Genomic DNA, 9,127 nt, shown 5'->3' on the forward strand with positions numbered 1-9,127 from the left:
ACTCTTTGACATAAATCACAGCAAGATCTTTTCTGATCCACCTCCTAGAGTAATGGAAATAAAAACAAAAATAAACAAATGGGACCTAATGAAACTTAAAAGCTTTTGCACAGCAAAGGAAAACATAAGCAAGATGAAAAGACAACCCTCAGAATGGGAGAAAATATTTGCAAAGGAATCAATAGACAAAGGATTAATCTCCAAAATATATAAACAGCTCATGCAGCTCAATATTAAAAAAACAAACAACCCAATCCAAAAATGGACAGAAGACCTAAATAGACATTTCTCCAAAGAAGACATACAGATAGGCAAGAAGCACATGAAAAGCTGCTCAACATCACTAATTATTAGAGAAATGCAAATCAAAACTACAATGAGGTATCACCTCACAACAGTTAGAATGGGCATCATCAGGAAATCTACAAACAACAAATGCTGGAGAGGGTATGGAGAAAAGGGAACCCTCTTGCACTGTTGGTGGGAATTTAAATTGATGCAGCCACTATGGAGAACAGTATGGAGGTTCCTTAAAAAAGTAAAAATAGAATTACCATATGATCCAGCAATCCCACTACTGGGCATATACCCAGAGAAAACCATAATTCAAAAATACACATGCACTCCAATGTTCATTGCAGCACTATTTAAAATAGCCAGGTCATGGAAGCAACCTAAATGCCCATCAACAGACGAATGGATAAAGAAGATGTGGTACATATATACAATGGAATAATGCTCAGCCATAAAAAGGAACAAAATTGGGTCATTATTGAGACGTGGATGGATCTAGAGGCTGTCATACACAGTGAAGTAAGTCAGAAAAACAAATATCGTATATAACGCATATATGTGGAACCTAGAAAAATGGTACAGATGAACCGGTTTGCAGGGCAGAAATTGAGACACAGATGTAGAGAACAAACGTATGGACACTAAGTGGGGAAAGCGGCAGGGGGGTGGGGGTGGGGGTGGGGTTGGGATGAATTGGGAGATTGGGATTGACATGTATACACTGATGTGTATAAAATTGATGACTAATAAGAACCTGCTATATAAAAAAATAAAATAAAATTCAAACATTAAAAGGAAAAAGAAAATATAGTTGAGCATAAGTTAATGGAATAAATTTAAATCACCCAAATATCTCTCACCTAACTACTGTGAAACTCCAGAATGAATCTGTTCATATCAACTCTAGGACCCCTTCAAACTGTTCTTTCAGCTGCAACTAGAGTGATCTTCCCAAGAACATCTGATTAAGGAAACCTCACATTGCCACTCCCATGCCACCTTTCACTCTTGGATAAAAATCCAACTCCTAAAACATGGTCTAGGAGACCCTACAAAGGCTGGCTCCTGTCACCTGCTCCAGCCTAGTTTCATACAACCCTCTTACTCTCTGTGGTTCTGCCCCTCTGGCCTTTTTCCAAGCTTTGGAACATGTTCCCATAACTTGCCCTTTGTCCTTGCTAATGACACAGCCTAAAATGCTCTAGACCTTCCCCTCCTCCTTCACATCCTAACTCAGGTGTCACTTCCTTAGGAAAGACTTCTGTGACCCCTAGCCTAGGTCCAGGCCCTCTAATTGGTGTGTTCATCCTTTGCAACCCACCCTTTTTAACTGCTCAATTTAGTTTGTAATTCTTCACTCATTTCATGATTATTTTATGAATGTCTGTCTCCTCTTTCAGCCTGCAAACTCCAGAAAAGAGAAAACATTTTGCTTTGCCTTATTCTACCCCCACCATTTAATAGTATTTGAAAACAGAACACCATCGAATATTTGTTCAACATTTTCCAAATATCAGGCCCTAGGAGCTTTATATACACTGTCTATTCATTCAACAAATATTTATTGAGCACTTACTATGTGCTGGGATAAACTGATAAACCAAAGGTTCTTGCACTCAAAAGGGTTAGGGTGAAAGAAATAGTTAATAGGTAATCAGTATTTTTGAGGAATACATTAAATGAGCATTCTAAAATGTGGTCAGTGCTATGAGGGGAAAAAAAGAAAAGTAAGAACAAGGTAAAGAGATAAGATGCACAGGGCTGGCTTGCAAGTTTGGCTACAGTAGGCTTCATGGAGAAGGGAAATTCTGAGCAAAGGCATGAAGGAGGGAAGAAAGTTGCTATATGAATATCAGAGGGAAGCATGTCCAGACCCTGTAAAATGACAATAGGCCTGACCTGTTCAAGGAAGAGCAAGTTGGCCAGGGCTGCTGGAGCCAAAACAGATGAGAGGAGAGGAGCAGGAGCTGGGGTGAGCAGTAACAGGGAACTATTCATGTAGAGCCTGGTAAGCACTCTAAAGGCCTTCCTTTCACTCCAAGTGAGGGATTCACTACAGGATTTTGAGCAATAATCTAACATGTTTTAAGAAGATTTCTCTGACTGCTCTACTTTTCAAAAGAGAAAAGGACTCTAAGGAAGCAAGAGTAGAAACCAGAGACAGACCAGAGTAGAAAGCAGCAGAGAGCTTTGTGGAGTAAACCAAATACAGCAATGAATAAAAAATGTTATAGACAATAGTCAAGTGGGATTTCTCCCAGGAATGCAGGGTTGGTTGAATATCTGAAAAACAACCAATGTAGTAACCCACCATAATAATAAAATAAAGAATAAAAACCATATTATCATTTTAATAGACACAGAAAAAACATTTGATAAAATCCGTTACGCTTTCATGATAAATATACACAACAAACTAGGGATAGAAGAAAACTTCCTCCACCTAATAAAGGGATCTACTTAAAACCAATAGTTAACATGATACTTAATGGAGAAAGATGATTGAAAGCTTTCCTTCTATGAACAGGAACAAAATAAGGATGTCCATTTTCACCACCTCTGTTCAACATTGTACTGGAGGTTCTAACCATGGCATTTAGGAAGGAGGGAAAAAAGGAAGGAAGGAAGGAAAGAAGGAAGGAAGGAAGGAAGGAAAGAAAGAAGGGAGGAAGGAAAGGCATGCAGATTGGAAAAGAGGGAGTAAAACTAATTTATAGACAGTTGGGTCTTGTATATAAGAAGTAAATGAATCCACTAAACAGCTATCAGAAATAATAAGTTCTGCAATCAATATTCAAAAATCATTTGTATTCCTGTAAACTAGCAATGAATAGCTCATAAATGAGATTTAAAATGGCAATCTCACTTACAATGGCAAGAAGAGAATAAAATTCCTCAAAATAAATTTAATAAAAGAAACTCAAGCCTTTTACACTGAAAGCTAGAAAACTCTGTTTTTAAAAAATTAAAGAAAATCTAAATGAATAGAAATCACCTAAATGTCAGCAGTCACCTAACAACTGCTATAGCCCCAAAACTGATGCATCCATATTCACTCTAGGTCCCTTCAAACTGTTCTTCAGGGTTCAACTAGAGGGATCTTCTCAAGAAGAACATGGATATGTTTTGAATTTGGAAATAACAGCATTTCTTGGTGACATGCTATGAGAAGTAACATAAGCTAACTTATTTCCCATACCAATTCCCATTTTATAGATGAAGGGACTATTCAAGGTAAATTAACCCACTTGAAGTAATATTAGAAAGCAGCAGAGCTGGAACATCGCCTCAACTCTGTCTGACCCCAACATCTGGCAATTACACCAGCCACCCAGCAGAACCTGGAGCACTGGGCTCAGCGATATTTCCCATTCCTTGCTAGTTTACCGAAATACAATTGATTTTTGAATATTGATCTTTTACCATGGTCGTATTGCAGAACCTGTTTATTAGTTCTGATAGTTTTTTAGTGGATTCATTGAGACTTTCTATATACAAGATGAAACATCTATAAATAAGACAGTTTCCAGAAAAAAAAGAAGTAGGTAACCCGAGAATTTAACCCTAGATCCCCTCTAGAATTGGCCATGGGATGTGGAGTTGTAGCAGCAGAAACAGAAAGTGGAGCGAAAAGGAGTTATTTAAATAACAGGCGGATAAAGCAGGAGGACCTTTAAAAGGGATAGAACACATTGCCTGCAGATCAGAGGCGCCCAGAATGCCATCTGGTACCGTCCCAGCCTCCTGCCTGGCTGGAGAGGGAATAGGAGGATGGGTAAAAGCAGACACACACACACACAGCCAATTACCAAGGAAAATGGATGACAAATGGATCTTACTAATCACTATTTTTCAGAGACAGAGGAGAAAACAGAAATGGAAACTGAGATGGCCCCTACACAGTGAAAGAAAAGAAAAACTGTGGACATATGGTACAAACTTTGAACCAGATCCTGTGCCCAGCATGGAACTTGTCCATTTTATCCTGGGAAAAAAAGAAAAGAAAAAGTACCCCTCCCCCCAACTCTATCCAGATGCTGTCAAAGACATCTTGTGGGAATCATCATCAATCGTGGGAAGTTTTTACTAAAGAAATGGAAACCCAGACCTCAGACTGCTTTCGTTAGTAAAACTCAGTAGAGAGTGTGACAGAGGGGTGGCTAGTGCCTGAGCCAGAGAACCAGGAGCACAGCACTGCAGTCAAGGCTGGGAGGACCCCACCCACCTGACTTTTCCTAAGCAGAAACTATGCAAAGGGGAGCTGGTTTTGAAGTACTTCCAAATACATGGGCAATATCATCAAGACCAAGGACTCAGACAAAAGCTTTTCAATAATAGTAGAGGAATTTAACACACCACTTATACCAATGGAAAATAAATAAGGAAACACAAACTTTAAATGACACAATAGACCAGATGGACTTAATTGATATTTATAGGACATTCCATTGAAAAACAACAAAATACAATTTCTTCTCAAGTGCACATGGAACATTCTCCAGGACAGATCACATCTTGGGTCAAATCAAGCCTCAGTAAATTTAAGAAAATTGAAATGACATCAAGCATCTTTTCTGACCACAATGCTATGAGACTAGATATCAATTACAGGGAAAATAAAAAGGCAAAAATTACAAACACATGGAGGCTAAACAGTATGCTACTAAACAACCAATAGATCACTGAAGAAATCAAAGAGGAAAGCAAAAAATACCTAGAAACAAATGACAATGAAAACATGATGACCCAAAACCTATGGGATGCAGCAAAAGCAGTTCAAAGAGGGAAGTCTATAGCAATACCATCCTACCTTAAGAAACAAGAAACATCTCAAATAAACAACCTAACCTTACACCTAAAGCAATTAGAGAAAGAATAAGGAAAAAAAAACCAATGTTCGCAGAAGGAAAGAAATCATAAAAATCAGATCAGAAATAAATGAAAAAGAAATGAAGGAAACAATAGCAAAAATCAATAAAACTAAAAGCTGGTTCTTTGAGAAGATAAACAAAATTGATAAACCATTAGCCAGACTCATCAAGAAAAAAAGGGAGAAGACTCATATCAACAGAATTAGAAGCGAAAAAGGAAAAGACACTGCAGAAATATGAAGGATCATTTGAGACTACTACAAGCAACTACATGCCAATAAAATGGACAACCTGGAACACATGGACAAATTCTTAGAAAAGTACAACCTTCCAAGACTAAACCAGGAAGAAACAGAAAATATGAACAGACCAATCACAAACACTGAAATTGAAACTGTGGTTAACAGGAATAAAGACACAGACCTACTTGAGAATGGACTTGAGGATATGGTGAGAGAGAAGGGTAAGCTGTGACAAAGCGAAAGAGAGGCATGGACATATATACAGTACCAAACGTAAGGTAGATAGATAGTGGGAAGCAGGCGCATAGCACAGGGAGATCAGCTCAGTGCTTTGTGACCGCCTGGAAGCGTGGGATAGGGAGGGTGGGAGGGAGGGAGATGCAAGAGGGAAAGGATGTGGGAACAGATGTATATGTATGACTGATTCACTTTGTTATAAAGCAGAAACTAATAAAATAAATAAATAAAGTCTATTTTATCTGAAAAAAAATCTTCCAAGAAACAAAAGCCCAGGGCCACATGGTTTCACAGGAGAATTCTATCAAACATTTAGAGAAGAGCTAGTGCCTGTCCTTCGCAAACTCTTCCAAAATGTAGCAGAGGGAGGAACGCTCGCGAAATCATTCTACAAGGACACCATCACCCTGATACCAACACCAGACAAAGATGTCACAAAAAAAGAAAATTACAGGCCAATATCACTGATGAATATACATGCAAAAATCCTCAACAAAATACTAGCAAACAGAATCGAACAGAACATTAAAAGGGTCATACACCATGATCAAGAGGGTTTATCACAGGAATGCAAGGAATCTTCAATATACACAAATCAATCAATGTGATACACTATATTAACAAATTGAAGGATAAAAACCATGTGATAATCTCAATAGATGCAGAGAAAGCTTTTGACAAAATTCAACACTGATTTATGATAAAAACTCTCCAGAAAGTGGGCATATAGGGAATCTACCTCAACATAATAAAAGCCATATATGACAAACCCACAGACAAATGAGAATGATTTCTCAATGGTGAAAAACTGATAGCATTTTTTCTAAGACCAGGAACAAGACAAGGGTGCCCAATTCACTACTATTATTCAACATAGTTTTGGAAGTTTAAGCCATGGCAAACAGAGAAGAAAAAGAAATAAAAGGAATCCAAACTGGAAAAGAAGAAGTAACACTGTCACTGTTTGCAGATGACATGATATTATACATAGAAAATCCTAAAGGTGCTAGCAGAAAACTACTAGAGCTAATCAATGAATTTGGTAAAGTAGCAGGATACAAAATTAATGCACAGAAATCTCTTGCATTCCTATAATAACAATGAAAACTCAGAAAGAGAAATTACGGTAACACTCCCATTCACCATTGAAACAAAAAGTATAAAGGACCTAGGAATAAACCTACTTAAGGAGGAAAAAAACCTGTATGCAGAAAACTATAAGACACTGATGAAAGAAATCAAAGTTGATAAAAACATATGGAATTCCCGTCTTGAATTGGAAGGATCAACATTGTGAAAATGACTATACTACCCAAAGCAATCTACAGATTCATTGCAATCCCTATCAAAGTACCAACAGCGAGAGATATGTTGGTAAGATGACGGAGGAGTAAGACGTGGAGATCACTTTCCTCCCCACAAATGCATCAGAAATATATCTACATGTGGAACAGCTCCTACAGAACACATACTGAACACTGCAGAAGACCTCAGACTTCCCAAAAGGCAAGAAATTCCCCCACGTACCTGGGTAGGGCAAAAGAAAAAAGAAAAACCAGAGACAAAAGAATAGGGATGGGACCTGCACCAGTGGGAGGCAGCTGTGAAGGAGGAAAGGTTTCCACACACTAGAAGCCCCGTCACTGGTGGAGATGGGGGGTGGTTTTGGAGCCACAGAGGAGAACCCAGCAATAGGAGTGCAGAGGGCAAAGCAGAGAGATTCCCGCACACAGGTGACCTGCCGACCAGCACTCACCAGCATGAGAGGCTTCTCTCCTCAACTGCCGGGGTGGGTGGGGGCTTGGAGCTGAGGCTCAGGGTTCGGAGTCCAGACCCCAGGGAGAGGTCTGGGGTTGGAAGCTTGAACACAGCCTAAAGGGGCTAAGCACCACAGCTAGCCTGGAGGGAGTCCAGGAAAAAGTCTGGAACTGCCTAATTGGCAAGAGACCATTGTTTCAGGGTGTGCGAGGAGAGGGGATTCAGAGCACTTCCTAAACCAGCTTCAGAGATGGGCACGAGCTGTGGCTATCAGCTCAGACACCAGAGATGGGCATGAGATGCTAAGGCTGCTACTGCGGCCACCGTAAACCCTCTGTACAAGCACAGGTCACTATCCACACCTCCCCTGCCAGGAGCCTGTGCAACCCACCACTGTCAGGGTCCCGTGATCAAGGGACAACTTCCCTCGGAGAACACATGGAGCCTCAGGCTGGTGAAACGTCATGCTTGCCTCTGCAGCTGCAGGCTCGCCCCACATTCCATACCCCTCCCTCCCACCGACCTGAGGGAGCCAGATCCTCTAATCAGCTGCTACTTTAACCCCGTCCTGTCTGAGCAAAAAAAAAGACACCCTCAGGTGACCTACACGCAGAGGCTGGGCCAAATCCAAAGCTGAACCCCAGGAACTATGTTAACAAAGAGAAAGGGAAATTTCACCCAGAAGCTTAAGGAGCAGCGGATTAAATCTCCACAATCAACTTGATGTACCATGCATCTCTGGAATACATGAATAGAAAATGAATCAGCCCAAAATTGAGGCAGTGGACTTTGTGTGATTTTGCTGTACAGCTTTGCTTTTACCATTTGCCCGACAGTTCTGTCTGTACTTTTTTTTTTTTAGTATAGTTTTTAGCGCTTGTTATCATTGATGGATTTGTTTTTTGCTTCGGTTGCTCTCTTCTTTCTTTCTTTTTAAATTACTTTTTAATTTTTTTACTTTTAATAATAACTTTATTTTATTTATTTTTTCTTTCTTTCTTTCTTTCTTTCTTTCTTTCTTTCTTTCTTTCTTTCTTTCTTTCTTTCTTTCTTTCTCCCTTTTCTTCTGAGCCATGTGGTTGACAGGGTCTTGGTGCTCCAGCCAGGTTCAGGCCTGTGCCTCTGAGGTGGGAGAGCTCAGTTGAGGACCTTGGTCCACCAGAGACCTCCAGGCTCCACATAATATCAAATGGCAAAAGCTCTCCCAGAGATCTCCATCTCAACGCTAAGACCCAGCTCCATTCAATGACCAGCAAGCTAAATTGTGGGACCCCCTATGCCAAACAAAAAGCAAGACAGGAACACAACCCCACACATTAGCAGAGAGACGGTCTAAAATCATAAGGTCAGACACCCCAAAACACACCACTGGATGCAGTCCTGCCCACCAGAAAGACAAGATCCAGCCTCATCCACCAGACATAGGCACCAGTCCCCTCCACCAGGAAGCCTACCAAACCCACTGAACCAACCTTAGCCCCTGGAGGCAGAAACCAGAAACAACGGGAACTACGAACCTGCAGCCTGCAAAAAGGAGAGCCCAAACACAGTAAGTTAAGCAAAAGAGAAGACAGAGAAATACACAGCAGATGAAGGAGCAAGGTAAAAACCAACCAGACCAAACAAATGAAGAGGGAATAAGCATTCTACCTGAAAAAAATTCAGAGTAATGATAGTAAAGATGTTCCAAAATTTTGGAAATAATGGAGAAATGGAGAAAATACA

Source organism: Mesoplodon bidens, assembly GCF_964165515.1.
Source record: "Mesoplodon bidens genome assembly, contig: HAP1_SCAFFOLD_129, whole genome shotgun sequence".
Taxonomy (NCBI): domain Eukaryota; kingdom Metazoa; phylum Chordata; class Mammalia; order Artiodactyla; family Ziphiidae; genus Mesoplodon; species Mesoplodon bidens.